This window comes from Nycticebus coucang, chromosome 6 (genome assembly GCF_027406575.1).
Source record: "Nycticebus coucang isolate mNycCou1 chromosome 6, mNycCou1.pri, whole genome shotgun sequence".
NCBI lineage: Eukaryota > Metazoa > Chordata > Mammalia > Primates > Lorisidae > Nycticebus > Nycticebus coucang.
Genome location: NC_069785.1, coordinates 49,332,978 through 49,359,685, shown reverse-complemented (window position 1 = coordinate 49,359,685; position 26,708 = coordinate 49,332,978). Strand labels below are relative to the sequence as shown.

The 26,708-nt window shown below is 40.5% G+C and overlaps 1 protein-coding gene across 2 annotated transcripts in view; it reads right to left on the bottom strand.

Annotated features, from left to right (window-relative positions):
* Nucleotides 1-26,708, bottom strand: part of SEMA6D (semaphorin 6D) — a 639,731-nt gene that overhangs the window by 160,789 nt on the left and 452,234 nt on the right. The window lies entirely within an intron of this gene.

Below are 26,708 nucleotides of genomic sequence, written 5' to 3'. Positions count from 1 at the left end.
AAAAAACACATTGCCCCCCACAAAAGCATAAATTTATTCATGATCCATGTGTATATGACTTAATAAAAGGGAAAAAAAAGAAAATGGGGGAATACACTGAAGAGGATCTACAGGTGGAGAATAAGCACATGAAGAGATAGTCAATATCGTCAGCCAGTAGGGAAATGAGAATAAAAACTGCACTGAGATATCACTGCACCCCCGTCAGAAAGACTAAAATGAAAAACAGTGGCAATCCCGAATGCTGGTGAGGATGTAGATGAAGTTACATTACATACGATGCTCGTGGGAATGTAAGATGGTATAACTACCTTGGTAAAGAGTTTGCCAGTTTAAGAAAAAACTAAACATGCAACTATTATTCAATGTTCCAATTGCATACTTGGGCATTTATCTCAGAGAAATGAAAAAAAAAAACAACTTATGTTCATGGAAAAAAACTGGATATAGATGTTCATAAAATTTTAATATTATAATTATAATTTTATAATAATTTATTTATAATAGTCCCAAATTGGAAAGAACCCACATGGCTCCCGCAGGTGAATAGATAAATACATGTGCTAGATACACCCATAGCATGTAACCAAGAGGGTGTGCTGTTAGTTGAAGGGTCAAATAATAGAATCAGATACAACACCATGCATGAATCTTCAGGCAATTTTTGTGGGTGAGAAAAGCCAACCCCCCAAATTTACAGACTGCACGATTTTTAATATATAAATATATATAATACAAATGACAAAATGATAGAGGTGGAGAAGAGGTGAGTGGTTGCTGGGAGTCAGGGTGACAGAACTGTTCTCTATCCTAATCTATCACTGTCGACATCCTGGTCATGATAGTGTGTATGTGTAATAGTGTTTTAAGATATTGCCACTGGGAGAAACTGGGTAAAACATACCCAGGATCTGCCTGTATTATTTCTTATGAGGGTAAGTGAATTCACAATTATTACTTTGATTAAAAGTAATCAAACCAGAGGCAAGAGAAGGGCCAGCATTTTCTGAGTGCTCACTACACCAGCAGCACTTAGCTAAGTGCTTTTCACATGTTATGGCATACGTTCTCACCATATCTCTGTATCAGTGGCCCATTTTTCAGACAGCAAACAGTGATGGCTCAGAGATGAGAATGAAATTGGTTTAGGGAACATGATAGATAGAGGCAAAGTTAGAATTTTATCCCAAGCCAAACTAAAACATGTTGGCACACAGATCAGCGTTACCAACTAATAGATTCATCTATGTAATTCCATATCCTCATAATTCTTATTTATGGGATACACTTGAATACTCTCAGTGGTGTGCCTTTAAGATTGAGACTGATTTCAAAGCATCATTTGAGATGGGGATCTGAGAATGGATCTGAGAAAAATCACATCAAAAACAAGATGAAGTGATTTTTATTTCCTTACCCTTCTTCCTCCCCCTTCCCAAATCCAACCACAGTGCCAGGGTGGGAGGAAACTGGTAGTAAATGCTGAGAAATCTGTGCTATTACTCAAGAACACTGTCCTACCAATGACCATTCTTGTGCCAAACCAGGAAAGCTCAGGCTCCGGTGATGAGTCATCCTCTCCCTCTCCCACCAGCTTGCTTTTATAAAATTAAACTTTTTTGGTAGGAAATCCTCTCTCTTTCTTGTTTCATAAGATGTCCCTACTGTTAGTGTTCCTTTGTGCCTCCTTTTCTCAGTCAAATGATTTTAACTATCAGTAAATTAAATTTCAAATATCCCTTACACACACAAAAGCATTGATTTTTTTGACTGACTTCCTTTTACTTGTTTAACACCCCAGCCTCTCAAATAAGGGGACTTGTTATTCATTTTTAAAATCAAAAGAGTACAGAATAGACAAAGAATAGCCCAGAACAAAAAAATAAAAATAAAAAGGCGTTATATAGAAGAGCAAGAGAAAAATGTAGCAATAAAACACCATTGACAACAATAACAAAACCATTGTTTAAGAACCCTTCGTTAATTCATCTTTCATGTTTTCTCAATCTAATAAAGATAATGAAAACTTTTGGTTTTTAGGGCTTAACCGAACAGCCTCAGTTTCTCCTAGTCTTTGGGGAAACTGATAATAGTCAGAGAGTCAATACTCAGATAAACACATAGTTTGCTAGCTGATTTTATTAAAAAGAGCCCTTTTGTGGCCGAGTACAGTGACTCATGCCTGTAATGCTAGCACTCTTGGGAGGCCAAGGCAGGAGGATTGCTTGAGCTGAGGAGTTTGCAACTAGCCTGAGCTGACTCCTCCTTCAGCTGAGGAGTTTGAGACTAGCCTGAGCAAGAGCAAGGCCCTGTCTCTACAAAAAAAAAAAAAAAAAAAAAATAGAAAAATTAGTTGATTGCTGTGGCAGGTGCCTCTAATCCCAGCTACTTGGGAGGCTGAGGCAGGAGAATCGCTTGAACCCAGGAGTTTGAGGTTTCTATGAGCTAGACTCACACCATGATACTCTAGCCTAGGACAACAGAGTGAGACTCTGTCTCCAAAGAAAACAAACCAAAAAAAGAGCCCTTTTGAGTCTAAGGATCCCTTGACATGCCCACTGAAGGGTTGTCACACACTCAGAGAACTCACATTCTTGTAGAAAAATAAATCACAAAGCATTGTGTCCTGGAAACTCTGTGCCTGCTCCTCTGTCCCGGGGCAGTGGCAGGGAAGCTGCCTTAGAGCCCTGACTCCACGTAGAGCCAGCACCATGTGCATCCCCTCACAACTCCAACCTCACTGCCAGGGTGGGAGGAAACTGATAGCAAATGCTAAGTGAGTCTGCGCTAAAAAGCTGTAGAGTAATCAAATGGAGGTGAAGGAGGGCCAGCATTTACTGAGCACTTCTTAGGTGCTTATTATTGTCCCGTTTTACAGCTGGGAAAAACAATAAAGGCTCAGAGATGAGAATTGATGTGGTTTAGGAAACATGATAGAGGCCAAGTTAGAATTTTATCCCTGGCCAAACTAAAAAATGGGGTTCACAGGATCTCAAACTCTTATCAGACAGGCAGACAAAAAGACTTCTGGCCTAGGAACTCTACTTGGAACTGATAAATTAGGCAAGAATTATATATTTTAAAAGTTTATTAATGCACAATGACTCTTTTTTTCCCCGCTGCCCCGCCCCCTTTCTCCTCACCCTCGTAACCCTGAGAAATCTTTAGCTAGCCAATGTTTTAACTCATCTTCGAAGTGAGAAGTAGTTACCTAGGACTAGGAACACCATTATATTGGGATATAGGAAGAAAACAAATAAAGTCGTATTTGTCTATATTTTACTGCATCCTTTAAAATTACTTTTGTAAATGTATAAAATTTAACAGTACATAATCACGCACGTAATTTATCAGTAAATACCCATTCATATTTGTGGTGCATAATCTCAATAGGTATTTTACTGACAAAGATGGAAAGATCAAACAGGGAAATCCCACTCATCTAAACCACGCATGACAGACAACTGCCTATTTGCTTCTTACGGAGAGAGATTTTACATCCTTCAGTGATAATTCATCCAAATAGTTGATCACTGCCCGTGTTTATGCATTTATTATTGCTTAACAATTATTGTAGCATGTAACAACTAGGTCATAAGCAGTGAGCTACTGGGCTTTGGCTCAGAATTATTTTTCTTCTCATGAGCAAAACTTTTTCCCCAAGAAAACAATCTTTGGGAGAAGAGTGATTTGTCAACCAGAATCGTAAGCCCATTTGGCCTGTCCCAAACATAGAAGAACAATTCAACCTTCTCATAAGAAAAAAGAAATCTGTAAAATCGGTGATAATAATGTTTTTAACCTCTAAGGCTACTGTAAAATTGAAGGAGATAATGTTCATTAATGCAGCATGTTGTTTACTTGGAATAAGTCTAAAAATGTAACGTAGTGGCATTTGTTTCATTCTCAGAAACAGTAATTCCCTTCTCCAGTCTACACTAAATGACCTCATTGTCTTCAATATTTCTCCAAAACATATTTCATTAGTTTATGACTTGGTGCTGGAAAGTAGGTGCTGTATTCTGCTAAGGCCACTGTGAAAGTAAAAAAATCCCTTCCCAGACAAATACATCAAACCTCCGTTCATGCATCTGGGAAATAGGAATTTGTCCCGCATTTTCTTTCTGTAATGGCCCTTCATTGCTGACTTGCATTTATCTCACGGTCAGTTATGCGTCCTAAGTGTTTTTCCACGATATTTCTGCTTAGCCATCCTGTATTTGTGTTACTGGATTTGTGTTCTTTGGAGGATGACCTGGCATTTGCCATATTACATTTCATCTTGGTTGCTGAAATCATTTTCTAATCTTTCAAGACACTTTCTATTTTTCCCCCATATCTTCAGTTCTGGCAAGCCCATCTCCTGTAATATCATATACACATTTGATGATGATATTTGTAAAATTTTTACACAGGTAATACAAAACAACACAGTCCCTATCAGAGAGCATTTGATAGGTCTTTTCAGGTCAATGTCACAAATAAGTCTTTTTATCTTATTCCCTTGGGTTCAAAGACATGTGGGAGGCAGTGGGCTAAGTGCAGCCACAGAGGAAGTACTGGAGCTAAGGGCGCACACAGGTTAAGGCTCCTAACACAGTTTGAGGGAGAGTGGGGGGTCAAGAAAGTCTTCCCAGCGCAGCACGCAACAGCTGTGCTGAGACCCGGAGGACAAGTAGGAGTGAACCAGGCAAAAACAGGGTGTGAAGAACACTTCAGACCGGTGATTGTCAATGGGAGTGCCGTGAGAGGATCTCAGGTGTGCCTCCACATTTTTAAAGAACACTAATTAAATTACTTTCAAAAGAAGTTCAAAGCACAGTCAGTATATTCTTTTTTTTCTTGATCAACATAATTTAAGTGTGCCATGCAAGTTTAACTGTAGGTTCAAGTGAGCTGTGAGAGAAAAAGGGTTGAAAACACTGCTCCAGACAATAGATACAAAGGTCTGAAGGGGAGACAGGCTGGTTGCATTTGTTCCGGGTACTGAAAACAGTTCCTGACAGAGGGTGAGGAGGGGTACTGGGGAGACAGGAGACCGGAGAGACTGGTGGGACCCGGTCACCTGGTCGGCCATGGTCGGGAGCCTGGACTTGGATGCCACTTGGGAGACACTAGAGAATTTCCAAAGCAGGATCCTGATATCCTCAGATTGTTTTGTAGAAAAATGAAACATTTTTTTCCCTTTGGTGTGAAGAATGGATTACAGAGAGGGCTAGGTTTGAAGCAGAGGTATATCATAGTGATCTATAGGTGCGTCTTCTTTTCCTTCTGGGCTACAAGCACTCTGAAACAGGACATAGGTCTGTTTCTTGTTTGTCTTCCATTACCAAGCATGAGCCCTTGAAAATATTTTACTGAGTAGAGGAAAGAAGATACATCACACCCTTAGCTTTCCCCTTGTCTATCAGCGGCTACCATTCTATTATGGGAGAAAATGAAACTGATCTGGCTTACCTGCCTTTCACAAACTACTGCTGAGAGTATCAACACAGCTTTTATTTTCTAAGCAGTTGCTAAATATTAGCTTGATGATGTATCCCAGTATATTCCTAAGAATGATTATTCTATTGGCTGGCACATTAGGATATATTTGGCTGCCAGAAAACAAATGTTATTTTGTTTCAATTGCTTCCTCTGCAAAATAAGGATGATCATTTTACCTATATTAGGGGTTATCATGAGGATTAAATGAATTAATATAAGAAACGTGGATAAACCAGTACAGAAATAAGCACTCAGTAAATGTTACCTGCTGTTTTGGGATTATTGTAATTATTCTAGCTACACATAATGGAAGACTCAACTAAGACATGGGGTTGAGCCTGAGCAGGGCAGGAGACGGCCCTCAGGAGCCAGGCCTGGCAAGGTGAGGGAGGGGCGCACATTAGACAAAAGCACTAAAGTTCCCATTTCCATCCAAGCAAGATAGAAACATGACTTTACTCTCCTTTTTGACTTGAAAACAGGACTGGCAAAGAGAGAGGAGGGAAGAGGAGGGTGCTTTTGGAGAGAAAGCATGGTTACTGCAGTGGGTCCTAGACTTTGAGTTCTATCCAGTGCATGGGTGTACCGACCCCATGCATCCTGCCCCAGAGTCTGTGTTCTTTGACTTGTAAGTGTCATATCTGCAACACTCTTCATAGGTCTGTCCAAGAGCTATTGGGCCTGCACTTGCAGAATGCCAGAAGTTTCTGAGCGTTTACAGCCCCCCCCAGGAGCCTTACCAATAACCAACTCCTGCAGGCTCATGGAAGCCCCCCTCCAAAAAAAACTTCAGTGCAACAAACTCTAAGGTGCAACTGAAGCTTCCGAGATCCCTTTGCCTGAGGTCACAGCCTCCCTTGTCTTCTTTCCTCTCCTGCTCCCCAACCCCCTTCCTGGTATGTCCTAGGAGAATTTCCTTAGCCAATCACTCTTACCCAAATGTTAGTTTGGGGGGCTGCTTCTGTGGACTTCCTAAGACAGGTGCAGGGAGTGAGGAGATGGAAAGCTGGAGAAAAACATGAAAATCCAAGGGTGCTAAAGGCAAATGCAGCTCCTGCGGGTTTGTGCTGATTCCATAGTGGTGTCTGCGCTGTTTCCTTTGAAGAGGCTGAATTTCCTGGCTCTAGCATACTCTTGTTTCATGTTCGGGACACTGGCAACATTAGAAGAAACCTCCTGAAAATCAAGCAGAACTTCAGCTCCATTTGCAGACAGGGTAGGTGAACTTCAGTAACTCTTATTCTCATTTTGAAACTCCCAGTGAATGAAGGTAGCCAAGTCAGCAAAACTTGCCATATTTTCAATGGCTGGGCTTGACCTGCGTAGATTCAGGCTTACTCATTTGAAGCTACCACAAGAGATTTTGGTCAGGAAGTTGTTTACAACCTCAACCACCAGCAATCTACCCTGATGATTCCGGGTGAGTTTTTGGTCCTGTTACATCAGCCTTCTCTGTGGTGCTTCTAGGAACATCTCTCTGCTAACAGAAGCTTCCAGGTTACATCAAGGAGACAGCAGCCACCAGCTGTCATTGTCTCTGAAAATTAGGGATGGGTTAAAGTATCAGAAGACACTTCACGCTTACAAAGTGCTTTCATATATACTACCCTGATGCTCTTTATCTCTTTATTGTAATATTCTGAAGAAGATGGAGTTGATTGGATTATGCCTATTGCTCATACAGGTAGAAAGCCAACGTCAAAACAGTTCAAGTGAGATCCTTAGAGCCACAGAAAGGAAAGGAGTGAGACTGGAAGCCGAGTCACCATCTCCTGATGCGTGCTATGCAAAGGGGGTGGGGCTGGGGAGTACGAGCAGACCTTCACCAACTCTCATTGCCTAGGCCACTGGAGCATCCAGCAGCTTCCAAGAACAAGTAGAAATAAAATTAACTGTGGTTGTGACCTCAGGCATCTGGGGCTCTCAGAAATTGCCCATGGCCACAAACTGGCTCAGTCAGGACACAGCTGCTCTCCCTGCACACGTTTAGACTTCCTTGCCAAGGAAGATCTGCAGTGAGTCATCACTGTTGATTCACCGGGCTTATGTATTTAGCTAATTCAGCTAAAATTAAAAAAAAAAAAGTCTGTCCTGTGGGAAGAGTTTGGACATGTAGAGCTTTTAACTCCCACATTTCTATTTCTGATCGTGACTGACTGTGGTTTATGACATTTGGTGATCCTTTTGTTTTATTTAGCACAAAGTCAGAGACAGGCATTTATGATGCAAGTGAGCACTGCAGAATTTAGCTGGTGAGGTTCTCACCTGCTGTTGCAGTGGGTGCTCGAGCATGTGTGCACATGTGTTCACTAGGGAAGGTTTGAGAAAATGGAACAGGCTGGGTTAGTTCCAGGATAGTTTCTTGCTGTTGTCTGTGAACTAAGGAGGGTGTACAGTCCCATCTCTATGAGTCTACATGCCCACTGTGGGTTTTCTTCTTATCCTGTGTGTTCTTCTGCCCCTCCCACCACGCCCCTTCTATCATACACATCCAGGAGGATTCTGTACTGTCAAGATCTGGTCACAAGGTGGTATGGGCCAAGGCACTCATGGGCCATAAGTCCCCAGCCTGTGGTCAGATGAGAATTTGGCCTGTCTCAACTTCCTTCTCCTACCCTGGAGGGGTTGGTAACTAAGATATCTGAACCCCTCTAAACCCAAGGTGATTAAAAAATGCTCATGATGAAATAATGTTTGCATACACAAAGGATAATTTTTTAAAAAGACAAGCAGGTCCACTCAGCCACAACCACCACCCCCTAATTTATTGCCTTTAGTACCAAGGAGATCACGATGTGTTGGCAGGATGATGAAGTAGGCAGACGCATACACTGCGTGTCAGCACAGCTGGCTGATTTGCTTTTTAAAAACAACCCAGGATCAGATCAATAAGTAACCAGAGGCTGCATGTTCATCTTAATTTTTAAACTTTAAATATGACTTATTCTTTCTTCTGGGCCCTGAAATTATAAGAAGTCTCCATTGACTTGGTATTGAGAACAAAGTTTGTGGAGGGCTGACATGCTGAAGTTCTCATTGCCCCACCTCCAGAGGGCGTGAGCAGCCTAGGTACACCGCTCTGCTCAAAGAGCCTCCCTGCTCAGGGCCCCCCAAAGGGGGGGGAACCCTTGCAAAAAGGACACACTCATTTTCAGAATTCAGAAACACCCACTGCACTGCCCTGTGAGATCGCTCCTTAGAAAGTCAGCGCAAGTTCAGGCAACATGAATGGAGGCTTTGCTGTCCGGGCAAAGGAGATGACTGCAGTGGGGCCTGTGGCCTGTTAGGATCACGCCTCACATGTGGAGCTCACGTTGTAACCTGGGTATCACTGATTTTACTGCTGTTGACACCCACCCCCTTTATAGACATGTTGTCCCTCACTCATACCACATATTGATCAGCAGATGTAATGTGAATGGAAAGACAAAATCAATCAAAATAATAACATGTAAGTCTTAGAAGTTCTTTCAAAGAAATTTTTCACTTGACCTTTGGATTTCCCAGGCCAGTAAAAGTGACATAGGGTTGCTAATCTCCCTTCTAAGTAAGGATGCCTGCGAATTCCATTTTTATCATTTAATTTTAAAAAGGCATTTTGATGCCCTGAGTGAGACCACAGAGCAGTCCTTTACATCAATAGTTCTCAAACTTAAGCAAGCAACTGAGTCACCAGGAAAGCCTGTTACAGAGTCCTAGGCCTCTCCCCAAGGTGCTGACTCATGTGGTCCCCAGGGCCTGAATTCTACCTTTCTAACAACTTCCTTGGTGATACTGATGCTGCTGGTCTGCAGGCCATCCCTCAAGGAGCAATACTGAAAAAAAATTAATTAGCTTGGTTAATGTTCAATAACGTGTACTTGTTATACATATTTTATCCAGGGAACACTTCCTTATGCCTGGGCTTTGGTCTGCAGACCCAGTGGCCAAGTGTGACTCGTAATCTGGTCCTTCACCGCACATCAAAGTAGATGCCACCCATGAGTGTGAGTAATCCCATCCTCTGCTCTGTAGCTTTAACTAAAGGTTAAAGACAGATAGGATGGCCTCCTGCACCACTCATCCAACACCCCCTTCCAGGGTACAGCCTAATTCCCTCCAGAGGGGAGAAGATGAAGCACCAGGAGGGAAGACACTAGAGACAGGGAGGTAGCTTTGTCCAAGTCTCAATGGTGACTAATAAATGTCTTACTGGTTTGGCTCTTTCAGCCGGAGTGTCTCTGCACTGGAAACTACCTGCAGACCTGTCTGCAGCCGAGTCCTGCAACATCTGATGAGTCCCCCTCAATGCACTTTTACCCCAAAGTGCACCAGCTCACAGCTCTTCTGGCCCATAGGTACAACTCCAGAAATGTCTCCTTTATCTTGGTTTGGAAAGTGACTAAGAAGGAGGGAGAGTGGTTATTTATATTCTATCAAACTACTGCATTGTTTATGAGGCCTGCTCACACACATTGTCTCTGACACTTCAAAACAACCATTAAAGAAGTAATGATCAGTTCCATTGTATAGATGAAGAAACTGATCTTTGCAATCAGTGAACCTGCTCCATGTTACCCAACGTTAGCTAAGAAGTTATTCTGCATCACAGCAGTCATTCCACCCTGGCTGCACCATACGATGACTTCTGAGATTGTTCTCATTCAGTCATGTTCTTCTTTCTGCCCTTTCCAACACAGAGAGGTGGCCGAGGTCAAACGTGAAACTAAATACAGACTGCAGATTAACTCTACTATTTCTATAATGGGAAAAACACACAAAATCCCTAAAGCCACATCACAGAAAAGTGACCCAATTAATTCAGTGACGAGATCAGCCACATTGATCAGCTGAAGTGTCCGGTGGACAAAGCAACTCATTGATTGAATGTTTTACTTTTCAGAGGCTTGTGTAGACATAGCTGCAGGCAAGTCTCTTCTGAAAGTGTTGCCATGGCACCAGCCAATGGCTTTGCTGGTTCAGCCTCCTTTGCTTCCCAGGACAGCACTTTCAGAGACTCTGTCAGAGGGCTGCTTGCCTAGGTCAGGATCTGAGCATCACTTTTTCAAACAAATGTGCTTCTCCCAGGACAATCTCATTTCAATTACTAAATACCTCTTTAGCTCTTTACATTTACAAATTACTGTGATTTTGTTGTTGTTGTTGTTGTTGTTGTGTTGTTAGCAATCTAAGCACTGAAAGCATGCCAATAGTATTATCCCCATCTTACAGACATGGGATTAGAGCCCAGCAAGGGTTAGGTCACCCAGCAGGCTAGACTGGGGCCAAAATAGTCTCTCTCAGTTTGAATATTCTCTGAACTGTCTTCCGCCTTTGTGTGGATAAATCAATGAAAATGCATTAACCTTGAGAATCTACTCAATTAAGGAAGAATAGACAGGAATTAGAACAGACATCTTATCAGGACCATACCAAATGGATGCCTCGTGAAATCTCAGTTGGAGGAAATGAACTCAAATGATAGGGAAATGTTCAGAGTAGGCTAATGATTATACAGCACCTAGCCCTTACTTCGTATTAGGTAATGTTCTAAGTATTTACATAAATAAACTCAGTTAATCTCTAGCTCAGCTGCAAAAGCTAAGTATTATCCCATTTTACAGGTGAAAAACTGAATCTGCCTCAGTCTTGCCTTAGGTCAACAGATCTGAGATTTAAACATAGATAGTGATTTAACACTGCAAGGCATTCTTAGGCATGATGCTAAATATTTCTCAAAAAAGAGAGAATATCTTATAATACGATATTTCTTTATTTTATTTTATTTATATTTTAAAGTAGAAAAAAAACACAAAGAAACTGAATTAAACCAAACATACAAAACTAGCCACTTTCCTTTTTCCTTAGAGCCTATTTCCATTATGGTGTCACATTCAAGGCAAATCAAAATTTGTTTATAGCATCTGTGAAAAGTAATGAAAGTTTTTACTGACTTTCTTAAAGAGGGTGAATTTCATCACAGGCTACATAGCAATACGTACCCTTAGCAATGACTTTCCTTGGTCTCCTTAGTCTCACTAGTTTTCATTGGCCCATTAGCAACACTAACTATGATTTTCTCAGCCAGTTTCCTCCAAACCTCCAAGCCACAGACTGGAGTCTGAAAGATGATGGATTCTCCCTGATCCTCTGCCATGAGGGCAGGTAACCTTGAAAGAGACTTTTGATAAACAGTAACGAGCTCTAGCTTCTGAAGGAAATCTTGACTGAACTTGACTAACCGTAGGATGAAGGTGAAGTGATGACTTTGGCAAGCAGCTCACCATTGAGCTCATAGAAGGCAACAGCTCACTCCTGCTAACAATCACGCCAGGGAGTGAAGTTTGCTGCTGCGAGTCTTGGCCCTGGGCTAGTATGTGACCAGAAAGTCAGGTGTAAAAAAACATATATCCCAAATCAACTGTTTCTTAGCAGTTGAGCTGCAGCAGCTGAGGAGATCTAAATTACTTTTCAACATATGTGCAGTACTGTCTCAAAGTCATAGAACTGCTGGGACAAGGTAAGAAAGCTAGAGTTTGAATTCCATAAAGGGGGAAAGGAGTAAGGTGTTAAGAAAGGAAAGTGCACAGTCTTTTATTTTTAACACCTACTTTTCCATCTTAGACACGGGTATTTCAGGTAGAAAATGAACACAAACCTTGTCTTACCCAAACCTTTCTTTCACTCATGTTTCATTTAATAACCCATACAAATAACTACACAATTAAACAATTCCTTGTCTAGACTTACCTGTGTTTTTTTTTCCTCTTTAATAATCCTTATACTGTTTTTAAAAGATAACAACAACTGCCCCAAATGGCCTACCATTACTCCATAGTTAAGTAGAGCATTGGAAATACGAATTTCTAACTCAAGGTTTAGATACTGGAGAAGATCACAGTTGAAAGAGAGTGAGATATCAGTAAATAATTAATTAAAATATTACAAGACCTTTGTTGAATATACACAGAGGAATAAAGGTGCTCCAAAGTGGATATTGCTAATCTATAGAAAGACTTCAGGGTGTAGGTGATATTTGAATATTTGAATTGGGTCTTAACATGTGTTAGGAGTTTCCAAGACATTTAGAGAAAAAAATATGCTGTTCAGTAACTGGATAACTCATGACACTGTACACATTTTTACTTAAAATGCAAAGCTCATGACCATTTTATGTTTTCAACAATCCATCTGAAGTGGTTTTCATATTTTTGCTTTATTAATGCAAATGCTTTCACAAAGAGAGAACTTCTGTACAGGGCTTGCATGAGTGTCAAATAAAATAGAATTTCCTACTTACGTGTGGCACACTTTTCTTTCCTTTCATTATAATCATCCGGACTGATGTGGTAATAAAAGATCCTGAAGCCAAGTATTCAAACACATTAGAATTTATGACCCTTGGGTATTCCTTATTTGTTCTCTTTGATAGGTATATTTTTTTAAATAGGTGAAAAATAAAACCCTGAAACTTCCTCATCTTTACAAAATAAATATAAGAAGACATTTCCCCTTTTATATGTATAAATTAAATCTTAATTTTTATACTTATATGAAAAGAAAATAACTATGACAAAGCTTTCACATGTTAGAGTCATGGAAGTTGTCACATACAGTTGTCCCTTGGTATCTGTGGGGGATTGGTTCCAGGGCTCTCCCCAAAGGATATAAAAATCCATAGATACTCAAGTCTCTCTAATATAAAATGGTACAGTATTTGCATGTAACCTACACACATATGAGGTCTGACAATTAAGTTCACGAATTCATCCTAGTGAAAGTGCTAAACACTCATTGCTGAGTATCACTAAGGTCACTTTTGAAGTACTCCCCTTGGGAAGCTATGCACTGACGCCAGAATCTATTCCACCCTTTAAAGCAGTTTTGGCACTGTTGTTGCATGAGATCTGACAACGAAGTTTGTGAACTTACCACCATTTGTTTAAGTTGGCAACACTGCATGAACAACTCAGTAAGGTTTTACAACCTTTGTACATCAGTATCTCACAGCTGTGTTCATGTCAACATGTGGCAGTGTCTTGCTGAGTGGTGTTCATGATTGTTGCATGGTTTTGAGTACCATGTGATGACTGCTCTCATGGCCATTCCAGAAAAAGAGTTCCAAAATTTCTCTAAAGCATGGACGAAGTGCTCGTGTCAGTGCATAGCTTCCTAAGGGGAGTACTTTGAAAGTGACCATAGTGATTAATAGTCAGCAATGAGGTATGTAGCACTTTTTCTAGGATGAGCTTGGAAATAATTGTCAGAACTTATACTTCCAGATACTTTAAATCATCTCTAGATGACTTATAATACCTAATACAATGTAAATGCTATGTAAATAGTTATACTGCATTCTATAATTTAATTTTTTATTATTGGGTTGTACTGTTGTTTATTTCTCTTTGTTTTCAAATATTTTTTATGTGTAGTTTGTTGAATCTTTGGATGGAAAATTTGTGGATGAGGAGGGCCAGCTTTCCTGGGTTGAAGATTTTCTTAAAACGCTCCTACAATTCACCCTGAGTTCCAATCATTAGGTTTATTCGTCTAATATGTTGCCATTTGCCTACCCTAGGGCCCTAAAAAATTGAATGTATTGAGCAAAATATTATTAAAAGTAATGGCCAGATATTGGCAAAAATGGCAAGATAGTAAGTGAATTATTATCTCATTTAATAATTATTAGAATAAACCTACAAGAGAGATGTTGTTATTAACCCTATCTCACAGGTGAAGATGCTGAGGCTCCAAGGAAGAGGTAAATTGTCAAGGTCACACATTCTGACTGGCAGAGACTTAATTCAAGCACAAAGTGGCCGTTTAGTGCAATGACTGTGCATCCGGCACCGCGCTATGCCCCCCTGCAGAGATTATAGAAGGAAGTTGCCATGTACTGATGAGTTGATATGTACACAAAAATACTTAGCAAGATCAGGAGAGCTATGAAAACAGATGTGTAAAAGACTGTGGAGCAGGGAGGAAGAATCAATTGGCCAACTACACAGGTTCTATGGTTCTAGCCAGGAGCCAAATGACTTGAGACAAGAAGTTCTGCTTGCTCAGGGAGGAACAGGAGGCTGGAGAGAAAGAGGAGGCTGGATTTAAACTGCAAAGGTTTAAATCAGAGCTGCCAAATTAAGGAAGGATTTGGGTACTTGATGCTAACCCATCTGAAGCACCTAGATGGTCACATATTGCCTACCATGACCAGAGGGAAGTGACAAAATCCGTAACTCTGCTGTGTGAGGTATTTGCAAACAGAAGCTTTGATTCTTGATTATGGAGAGGACAGCGGGGTCATCTGGGGAAAACTTTGTGACTATAGTAAGAGGCAGGTTTGTGTGTATGTTTCTTTTCCCCCACCTGATTTATTTTTCATTTGTTTTATGTTTTGTTTTGTTTAGGTTTCTTTTCTTTCAGCTGCTAATGTTTTTACTTTATTTTTAAAATTTTATTTATTTCACGTTAATAAGAGAGTACAGACAATTAGATTACATTATTTGTGTTTGTTAGGTGAAGTCCAAGTTGTAGTTGTACCCCTCCTCCAGGAGATGTGCCATATACCCTTACATTGTGCCTGTTACATGAAATCACACCAATCTCCCTCCCTCCACCCACCCTTTGGAGTTTAATTGTATTTTTCTCTTGTGTGAGCATATATTTGTTTATCTACTGGTTTCATACTACTATTGAGTACATTGGATACTTGCTTTTACATTCTTGTGATACTTTAATAAGGAGAATGTTCTCCAAGTCCATCCAGATTAATATAAAAGACGTAAATCTCCATCTTTTCTACGGCTGAATAGTATACCATGGTGTACATATACCACCATTTGCTAATCTATTCATGTGCCGACGAGCACTTGGGTTGATCCCACATCTTGGTGGTTGTGAATTGAGCTGCAATAAGCATTCTAGTGCAAATATCTGTAAAGATCTTTGGGGCCTCTACCTATGAACTAGCTGACATTTTTTTTAGGGAGTTAAAACTGCATCGAACAAAGGCTTAACTGCCAGGTAGTGCAAACGGCACTAAGTAGTACTAACTTAAGTTGTCAGTGCAAATGGGACTAAGTAACTAAGTAATGGCGCTAACTTAAGTTCAAATATTCCCCCAAATAATCACATCAATTTAAAAACAAAGTTTTAGGGGACCCTTAATAGTCCAGATATACTGCATTTATAAACATCTTCTTTAGTTTTAATTTGTCCTGTAAGCACCATGATGGCAAAGGTCAAGTGTTACTCAGTGTACTGCACCTTCAGATACAACTGCCTGATGTTTTTGTATTATGAATGGTGTTGTGGGTTTGCGGGGTTTGTTTTGTCTTTTTTGTTTTTTTCTGTCTTCCCCCAGTAGAATTTTAAGCTTCCTGGGGAGGAGACCTTATCTGTGTGGTTCACCATTGTCTCTCCAACACGTGGGAGGCATGCCCGTGGCACAGAGGAACTCAACAAATACCTGATGAGGAATGAAGGATAGAGTAAAGGAAAGGATGCCACGAAGGCAGGAGAGACTTAAAATGCTCCCTGAAAAATGAAGAAGTGAGCAGCAAACCCACCCTCCCACCAGCTGAAGAAGGAAGTCAGAGTGAATTGAGATGAAATCTAATTATTCTGTAAGAGTCTGTACGTGGGGGTGGGAGGCGTTCTCAGTGCCGTCCTTGTATCCAAGTTATTTAGCTACAAGTTATGTAGATGGACATCTTTTAAATTCCTGAGATTTCAGAAAAATCAGTGGTATTCTTTCTCTCAAAAATAATGGAAACAGAAATGGCCTGTAGTCTCAGACTTCATATAGCTTAAAATCCAGTCATGAAACATTTTCTATGTTTCTCATAAACACACTGCTGAACATCGGTTCTGAATTGTGTCTTATATTGATTGTAAAGTTTATGTTAACATTGTTGGGGATTGTGTTACTACAAGATCCAGAGAAACAGTTGTAAAAGTTGCAGATTTGTAAGAAATTGCCGAGAAAACCATGGTTTGATATCACTTCATTTATAAAAAGTCACCCATCTGTCAATCGCAAGAATTCAGATGCTGAAATTTAAAAAGAAAAAAAATAAAACCCCAAAATGCCTATTAAAACAGTCTTCATAAAAGTTAGAGTGCTAAAACCTATGCCCTCTATTCACAAGAAAGTTCCCTGAGCCCTTGCCTCTGACACCAGGCCAAAAAACACTTTCTAAACCCAGACACCACCAGGCAAGGGGAAAATGAGAAGGTATTGGGGATTGCTAAAGACAGGGATAAGCCATAGCAGACACCCAGGAAATTAAAGAAACAAAAGTAATACCTATGAAAAGTAGAACAAGGTATCCACAAGCTTAGCCCTCCTGGAATTATTTTGGTAAGTGCTTTCTATATTACACCAATTTTTAAGGGCATTACCCTCCAACGCAATAATTTATTGTGTTAACTATTCTCCAAAGGGAGAAGTGTATTGAATTTCTTCTGTTTAGGCAGGCAAGGGACTGATGGTTGCATTGTATGTGTGTATTATTCTCCAAATTGCTTATTTGCTCAGTAGAAAGTTCCGTCTTAGTCAGCAGGAGCCCTTAGGTTTGGTCACTAAACTACAGTCTCAATTCTTGTAAGGAGTCAATTACAAATCTAAACATGCAAAGGGACAATGGTACAGCCTCAGGGAAGGCATGGAGGGCATTACTGTGTTATAAAATTTGTACTCAGTACACCATTCTCTCAAGAACATCCATTCCTATGCTCAACAATCAGCTTCGACTCTTAGGCAACTAATGTCACTTCCATAAACATGATCGTCTAAACACAGAACAAAGCCAAGGGGCAGAAACTCACATCTCTCCTTTCTGTTCCTGGTCATTTTCCCATTGTTCTCCCACATGCTATTTTCATACCTGACTTTTATTTCTACAGGCTTTTCTCAGCGCCACCGTTAGACAGTTCTTACCTGGTTTCTCCACCTTCCACTGGCTCCACTTAGATGTGGCCATCTTGCCTCAGCTTAATCAAAACCACAGCCTCTTCTGAAAACATGACTTTTGACTATTGATTTCTCGACTTTCACCTTAGTGTGGCTCTAGTGAGCCTTCTCTCCCTAAAAACTATGTAATGTTTTTCCTAGTGTACCGGGACTGTGACATTTGCAATAATCCTGAGTATCTTTATTCTGCAAACATTGTTCCGGGATTTACTTTCCTACAGAATGCCATGTTCTTCCTCTATCAAATTGATTTATATTCACTATAGAAAATATGGACCCTACAGAATATTATACTAAAAAAATTCTCTGTAATTACATCAGACTAATGATAAACATGTTTTGTGTGCCTCATGCCTATAAACATGCACACACTCAGGTGTTCATCATCTTATGAACAAAGCATTGTGATCTGGTTTTCCACATACTGTTTTAGCTGAGTATTTTCACATATCATTAAAAACTGAAGATTGCAAAATCTTTTAATGCATAAGACTTTTAATAAAAGTATAGCATTGTCATTACTGAATCATTTCTTTATGATTAGACAAGGCAAGATAGGTAGAGAAATGCAAAGACATGGTTATCTTTTAAATTCCGAAGCTAAGTCCTAGAGACTGTGTGTGTTTGTGTAGGAAGGTCGAGTGGGCAGGCTGAGCAATTAGGTGCAACCTTGGTACAGGTTCCTCTGTGCAACTGCTTCCTTGTGACAGGATTTCTTACACAGTCACTCCTAGGTGCTGCACACATTAAAAATGACGACAGAGCCTCAGTCATCTGTGTGCCATTTGCCGTAAAAAGACATATGCTGTGAGCATATATAGCTGTTTTAAAATCTCTTTAACTGCCATATAACATACAGTCTTTCTTTAAATAACTTAATCCGCTTTGAAATGAGCTGTAAGAGTATCTGTTTCCTTTCTTTTCTTGCTTTCTTTCATTTTGTTCTCTACTTTGGAAACAATCACCTTGGGCATTTCTATAGTTTATTAACCAGATTCTTCAGCAGCAGAAAAATATGTAAGTGCTGGAAACATTTCTTCTTTAACATTTCAGCACAGAGCAGTGCTACTTACATTAAGCATTTGGAAGAAAAATGGTATCAAGAATAAATTATTGTACTGCGAATGAGTACGATGATCTGTCTAGGAAAGGAGATGATGAAAAAGATTTCTTCCAAGAGTGAAAAATGAGTGAAAAATGATGAATGTACACGTGATGGCAGGAACTTCAGCCTGTTACTCCTTACTTTTAAGGCTCAAGACATGTCTGCAAGCTTTCATGCACTGTTAGGAAAAGTAGAAGGAAATTCATTCGTACAGAGGCCAAAGCTGTTCCTGGGGGTGAGGGCATATGGTTAAAGGTGAATACACCATTGGAATGCAAATAAAGCTGGGCATTTAATGTTATTCTCAATTAGTGAAAGTCTAGTAGGGTTATTGTGGGTGGGCAGTGGCACCAAACATCTTCCAAGGAAGAATTCTTTTTAAATGGCAGAGAGACTCATTACGGATGATCTTATTTGCTAATGTAAATTTATTAGGCTTTAGGGAGGAGTAAGGATTCAGCCTTGGCATGGTGGCTGTATCTTGAATCAGTCTCTGGCCCAGTACTCTGAAATACAGCTAGGAAGGACCTGAGGGAAGAGAGGGCAAGAAGAAGAAATTGAAAGCAGCTTTATATTAAATAGTCTGACTCACATGGATTCTAGAAACACTTCTTTAGGGTCCCTCTTAACTCACAGAAGAAATCAATTCTCCTTACTCTCTTACAAGCTAATGAACAGTCTAGATATCCTCAAAACAGTCACCAGGAGATGATGACCAGGCTGGATTGCACAGCCAGAAAGACACGGGCATTAAGGCAGAACAGAGCACACATGGGGTACCTGGTGGGTCCTGCCAAGGCAGCAGGGTCCTTGAAGCAGTAGGAGCTGTGGCAGGTGGTGGGAGACGGTGCCGTTCCCCATGGAGCCTCCAGCAAAGAACACACCTGCTGTGAAAGTTGCTCCTGAGCTCACGTGGGACATCACCTGGGAACTTCCTGGGAAGACTTGGGCATGGGGACACTTACAATAGGCTTCCTGGGTTATATAAAGACTTAGTAAGTCCTTTGACTTACATATTACATATACATGCTATTGTAGAATAGAAAGACTTGAATTTTAAATAAGGTTAGAAGCAGGTTCAAAGGTTCAAAGGAGCTTCAAAGACCTCCTTTGCGGTCAATTTAGTCCTGCATATGTACTTAAGGGCATTTGTTCCTCAGCAGAGGAAATAAATTGTATGAGCCCAGTAAACTGCCCAACTAGTGTGGCCTCTTACACCTTCCAGGTCTGACAGTCAGCAGGAACATTCACAATACAATCTCAAACTGGGCCTTTGAGTGCTTCTATGTGTTTAACGAAGGCAGGGAGAACACATTACATCCCTAACTGCAATGTTTCTTGTAAAAGTATGAACCCAAATAAAATATATGTATATGAGTATGGACAAGACAAAAACAGAATGTTCCACAATAATTCTATTTATGATTATTTTCATATAATTTATAGTTTTAAACGAGAAGAAATTATTAGAGATTACAATAAATTCAAAAGGAAAAGATTGAAAGACAAATGGTCATTTTACCATATCCAGAAACAGACAAATTGCTGAAAGTGTGGTTTAAATAGATATACTTCAGATATGTTAAATATTCATTCTGAGAGAAAGGAGATTGAACTATTTTGCTGAATGTGGACTCAGAGGAAATATTATACAAAGATTATAGGATTATACATCTATGATTTAAATAACACATGTATTTATAAATAACACATAACATGACATATACATGTTCATTTCCAAATATAAGGGTTTACTGATGCTTATGAGTTCTTGACACAGGGTTATTTAACTATGGGAAAATAAATTAGGAAGGAAAAAATGGAGAAAAACTAAAAAAGTAGCCTGCCCCCACCAGGTAATATTTGGTAACTATGGAAATCTAGCACATCAGGTACTGTAGACCGTTTTCTTTTTTGCCCAAAGAGAGAAGGATGAAGCTCATTTCTATTGTTGAAGTCTAGAGATGAAAACTCCTCTCTGAGAAAAACCACCCCAGCCCATGTAATCAGCCTGGTTCTTGGTCATTGACGTGTCACTTAGGTTAACCTAAGAAGATAATTGCCAGTGATAGAGCGTTAAGAAGAGAAGTTTATGAATCAATAATCTATGGATTAAAGACTTTTATATCTTTTAAATCATCCAAGTAAGTAAAATACCATGATGTCCCTTTAAGGAAATGGCGGAGAATCCAAGGCTACGCCCATGTGGCACACAGATGAGCCCTTCCGAAATAATATTATCTTCACTGCAAAAACATCAATCTTTGTTTACGTATCAGTTGGAAAACTTTTCAATGATCTTGAGGGTGGAATATATACACCACTCTCTGAGGTCAAATCATGACCTCAGTTATAACAGATCGTGCAAAAAACCCCGAAAAAGGATAAGATAAGACAAAGAAATGACAGGAAAACAAAGTGGCCAGAGAAATATTTGGCAGAAGCTCAGCATACTCCTGGCATCTCCTCCCTAAGCCTTTTTCCTGTTTGCAGAATTGTCACCTATCTACCACCAGCTTCCCTCTCCCCCAATGAAACGCTGGTGAACCCCTTCCAAAGCCTCATCAATAACCGAGATGGCATAGAGAACGATGTAAATAGGCTGCAAGCCCATATTTCATGGTTCTCCAAAGCAGCGGTTTCTCATAAGAACAAGATTACTCATTTACGAGGTTTATAAAAACAGGGGACTACATCTTAATCAGGCCTGCTCTGTTCAATGAAAATATTTTCTTAAACGCATTGGGACTTTTCACTTGAAGCCAGTAGTGCCCTAGTTCTCAAACTGTGTGTTTTGTTTGTTTTGAATAAAAGATAAGCAGACATATACTGATAGTGAGAAGGAGAAACACACCAGCCACGTGGTGCAGCAGGTGGGTAGAAAGGAACAAGGTCCAGGAGTTCTGGATGACAATATTCTGCTGCTGTTACCTTGCTTCGTAACTTTGAGACAGTCGCTTAACCTTGAGGACCCTCGGTTTCTTTATGTATAAATTGCGTGTAAATTGCTGGTTAGTTGGATGATCTGTGATCTAACCACACTAGTCAATTATAAAATGCCATGCCAGAGATACCATTCTAAGGATCAATTATTAAAGTATGTGGTAATTGACTGGGGGAGTTACATAGAATTTTAATATACTCCTAAAAAAAGAGAGGGATGTGAATTCTTACCCTGCCTCCATCCATTCACCACATTCCCAGGCCCTTTACTTCACCTTTTCCAGAAGACATCTGATGAGGGGGTCCTTCTCACAGCTATGAAGCAAGTACAAGAAGGACCAATGCAAATCCTCCCCCTTGACTTTTGGCTTTAGAGATGCTCAGACTGAAGTCATGGCACAGTCTGCAGCCAGAGCAGTACTGCAGCCCAGGTCCTTTGGTTTGGGACAGTGATCCTTCCATTGCCAGAGGCAGCTATCAGGAGACGTTAGAGTGGGACACAGCCCACTGTGAGCCCCTGGGGATTCCAGTGAGGATTGCCAGCAAGCTTTGATGTCCACAGCTCATAGGTGATAAAGTCACCAAGAGTCTAGAAATGTACATAAATCCTGCATTATCATCTAACTGGTGTAGTTCCCGCCTATGCCGTCTCCAAGTAGGTCTTTGTGACCAATAGAACATAGCACAAGTGATGGAGTGTCACTTCTGAAGCTAGGCCATGGAGGTATGGTGGCTTTGTGGTGTAATTAGAAAGGCTATGTTGAACAGTTTGATGAGAATATTTCAGATTGTATATGAATCCCGTACATTGTACCCCTTGATTGCACTAATGTACACAGCTATGATTTAACAATAAAAATAAATAAATTTAAAAAAAAAAAGGGCCCTTTTCTCAGGAGTCTGAGACCAGCCTGCGCAAGAGTGAGACCCTGTCCCTACTAAAAATAGGAAAAAAAAAGGTACTTGGTCTTTGCCCCCGGTGCCTGGCATAGAGCTTCTAAAACCCTTGAAACACTTGGTCTCTCATACTCCTAGGCCATCATGTAGGCATCCAACTCTAGGCCTCAGACTTTCCCCTACTTGGGGACAGCCAGACTCCCTAGTCTCTTCCCTTCTGTCAGGAGAATCATCTGGACAACCTGGGGAGCCCCGTCCAAGAGGACTGGTCTCCCAGTGAAGGCTGTGAGGTGCCCTCTGGGATTAAAGCCTCCCACTGCTTCAGCCCTGACTGGCCTCCCAGTGACTACTATGTAAATTAAATTCATTTTTTTTTAATAATAAGCACATCTTTTGTTCTAATGAGGCAACTCTTAACAAGCATCTAGATAGCTCCAGGACAGGGGCTGGTCACCATAAAGATGCCACCTCCACCCCCTAATCTCTAGGGAAGGGAGGGGTTAGACTGAGTTAACCATGAATAGCTAATGCTTTAACTCCTCATGCCTACTTAACAAAACTGTCAGCCAAACCCCTAAACAAAGGTGGGGTCAGGGAGCTTCAGTTGGGTGATGGGAGGGTGGCCCATGTGGAGAGTGCACAGAGACTCCTCCTCCCCACACCATCCATGCATTCTCTCCCTTTGGCTGTTCCTGAGTTATATCCTCTCTAATAAACCTGTAATAGTAAGTAAGGCACTTCCCCCAGTAATTTTAGCACATTTTGGGACCTGCCCTGGTGAGGTAGACAGCAGCCCAGGCACCCCATTTGGGGTTGGCATCTGGGGTAGGGGCAGTCCTGTGGGATTGAGCTCTTAATCCGGGAGAGGGAAGACTGGTTTTAACTCTGGGAATCAGCATCACAATCGAATTCAATTATTGGGCACTTTGTAGGCGTCAGAGAATTGGTTGGTGCCATTGCCCAAAGCATTGTGGATCCTTGCTTGTTCTCTTTTTTTCTTCCTTTCTCTTTTGCTCAGATCACCCACTGTGGGAGAAGTCAGAGGCCATGTCTTGAGGACATCCAAGTCACCTATGGGGAGGCCAATGCGTAAGGAACTGAGCCTCCTGGAACAGGCAGGGTGGCACTGGCGCCCTGCCAACAGCCAAGTGAATGAGTGAAGTGGATGGTCCTGCCCTGGTCCAGCCTTCAGATGACTGCAGGACCACGAATTTGCCTCCTCAGGGACCTCACAGGGCTGCTCCCAGATTCCTGGCTCTCAGAAACCATGTGTGATAATACACGCTTCTTGTAAGCTGCTAAATTTCAGGGTAACTTGTTACACAGCAATAGATAATGATGACAGTGAATGAATGATTCCTTGTAGCTACTCTGCTTTAACAGACCTGTCATAAAATCTACCCACAGTAGATCCCAGAGTTTTTAAAAAAGAAAGAACCTAACAAATTACCCCCTGAATTTCAAACAAAACAAACACATTTTAAGTAGAATATGTTTTATATGTTAATGGAAATTCTGGATATTCACAATAGTTCATTCAAGCTCATAAAATTTCACGGCTCCATATCTTCCCTGGACTATTTCTTCCACTGTTTTTATGGAAGTTATTGGCATATCTCTGTTTGGTTGTCTTTAATTAAGCAGTGGGAAGGGTATACTCCTCTGCTTCTAAGAACTTCAGAAGCTCCATACTTCCTAGGCTCTATTTTTTTAATTAGGGTTATCTGACCAGATGGATTCTAGAATCTTTTTTTTAACAATTACATCCTATAACAACAATTACGTGCTGAGCACTTTATTTATGTAAAGGGTTAGTCCACAAACTTGAATATGCAAGAAATAGCTCGTCTTTATTTTAAACAATTTGAATTAATTTGATTCCTGATCTCTATCCTCCCAGAAAGACAAGAAATCCAATCTCAGTTATTATAGGGCTCCCTCCTTGCCTTCTCCCAGGGTCAGGCCACGGTTTTAGTCATTGCCAAAGGCATCGTGGAGGGCTTTTGGCATTCACTACCTACCCTGGCTCTTTATACGTTCACTATCTGATACTGCAGCGTGGTTTCTTCAAGACCAAGCTGAGCCATAAGCTTATGATGGTGGGAGGAAAACTAAAGAGAAAATAAACACTGTATAAAACCTCCACAAATCATCCCATCACACCGAGTCAGAGCACGAATCAAAAGCGAGGAAAAACAGAAAAGAAGTAAGCAACGGGGTGCCAGCCTTCAGGTTTCTTAGATACTCAATAGGAAACAAAAAGTACAAAAATAATAAGCCAAGGTATAAAAGCAAGGCATTTTAAGAAGTACCATTGAATTGCACAGGCTGGAGGGAATCAATGGAAGGAAATGGCCAGAGGAGAGTGGGCTTCATAATAAAAGTTATTATTTATATATGTTCCCTCCCATTTGTATAGAATTATATATATTACGAGGGACTTCCCCCACATTTATAGCTTCATATTAGACAGATGAAATGAGGTTGGCAGGACAGACTTTAACCTCTTCACCGTACAGGTGGGCAACCAGGACTCAGGAGCTTTGATGACCAGTTCAGTCACGCAGAGCTGGTTAGTAGAGGGATATCAAACTGAGCTCAGCTCACCTTGTACCCTCTCTTTTCTCTACCCTGCTCTCACGTATCTGTGATGAACTGGTTTCCTGGAAGACGAGGGAAGTTCTAAAGCAGGATTGGCAGTGCCTACAGGACCAAAGAAAAGAGGTATTGAAGAGTGCCAGGGAGTGGGAGTGGAAACACTCACAGGAGAACATTACAGAGACAGGTGGAAGGTCCCAGCAACAGAGCAGAAAAGCCAGGGTCTAGGATTCCGAGAGATGATGGTGAGTGTGGACCGAGGGAGCCAGTGACAGCAGATAGTAAATTCTCTCCTCCTGCTCCCAACAAAGAAATTTATCTCCTCTATCTCTTCATACATGAATTATCATAAAGAAAATACCATTATTTGCACATAGACTATTATCCCATGAAGGCATATGTCATCTCACTTAGGCCCTTTACAAATCTTAGGTGCCATGAGCAACGTCATTCTCATTTTGTTTTTCTCTGATTCCCGTTATTCAAGTCTTATCCTCTGGCCTGGGTTCCCACACACAGAGGTGAAATCTTTGAGAAGTGCATTATACCCACTTGTATTAAACCTCTGTAATTCTTAACGATCACATTGCTGCCCACACATGAGCTGTATTATTATTTATATTAAAATATATATTTAAGAACTCAAGAGAAGAGATTCCTAACCAGTGCAAGAGTTTTGGGGGCGGGAGGAGCATCACTATTTCTTGAGCCAACTTCTGCCAGCCTGCAAAGATAGGGACAGAGTTGAGGAAATGGTGTATTGCATCTTTCCAAGTGGAACAAGATGAAAGGTCTCTGAAGGAATAATGTGTGATTTAGGATGAGACGCCAGATGGGTACAGTAGACCATTAAGAAGTTTTGAGGCTGTGTTAACCTTTGCACAAACATGTGAGGCCTGAAGCTTTGCTTTTGAGACTCTGCACTGATTTCTGTGCTTTGAAATAAGAAATTGATCAGTAGATGGAAGAGTCTACCAATATTCAATCTTGCCCCATTAATCCCCATGCAATACTGTTATCTATTTTTATAAGCAACAGCATCTGGGCAAATGAAAATTCTCAAAATCCTAATCACATCCTGATCCCAAAGCCTGAATTTTGTCAGAAAGCTTTGCAGCATTTCTGACTCAGTAGAGTTAGTTATCCTGTTTAATTGGATTGATGGTGACAATTGTAATTACCGTAGATGAGACTGCCTGTAATGTAATTATGCTTCCTTCATCAGTGTGAGCTGGACTTGTGGAACACATACCAAAGATGCCTCCAATCACGGAGAGGTTAAGGAGAGCATTATATTGCCTCACAAATCATGTTTGTTACCGTACAGAATTTTAAAAATTATTTAGAAAGCTGAAGGAATTGTTCCTTTAACACAGCTTTTCTGATCCAAAGATGTTTCTGTAGAGCTATACCATATGAGTGACATGAGCTATATTATTATTTAAATTAAAAATATATTTAAGGACTCAACAGGAGTCAGGAGCAATCGTAAATCTGGTATTTTATGACGGCTTGGTTACTGCTTATTACTTATAAAAAGAATCACTTGACTTTTTCTGTGACTTGGAAACTTATAGTTTACACAAGTAACATAGTGAATAATAGGAGATAATTTTAAAATACTAGTCTTTCTGCATAGATGGAGCCGTAATTAATATACCTAAGAAGCCAGACGATCTACAACAATGATGCCTCTCTCTATTTTCCAATTAACACATGGAGAAC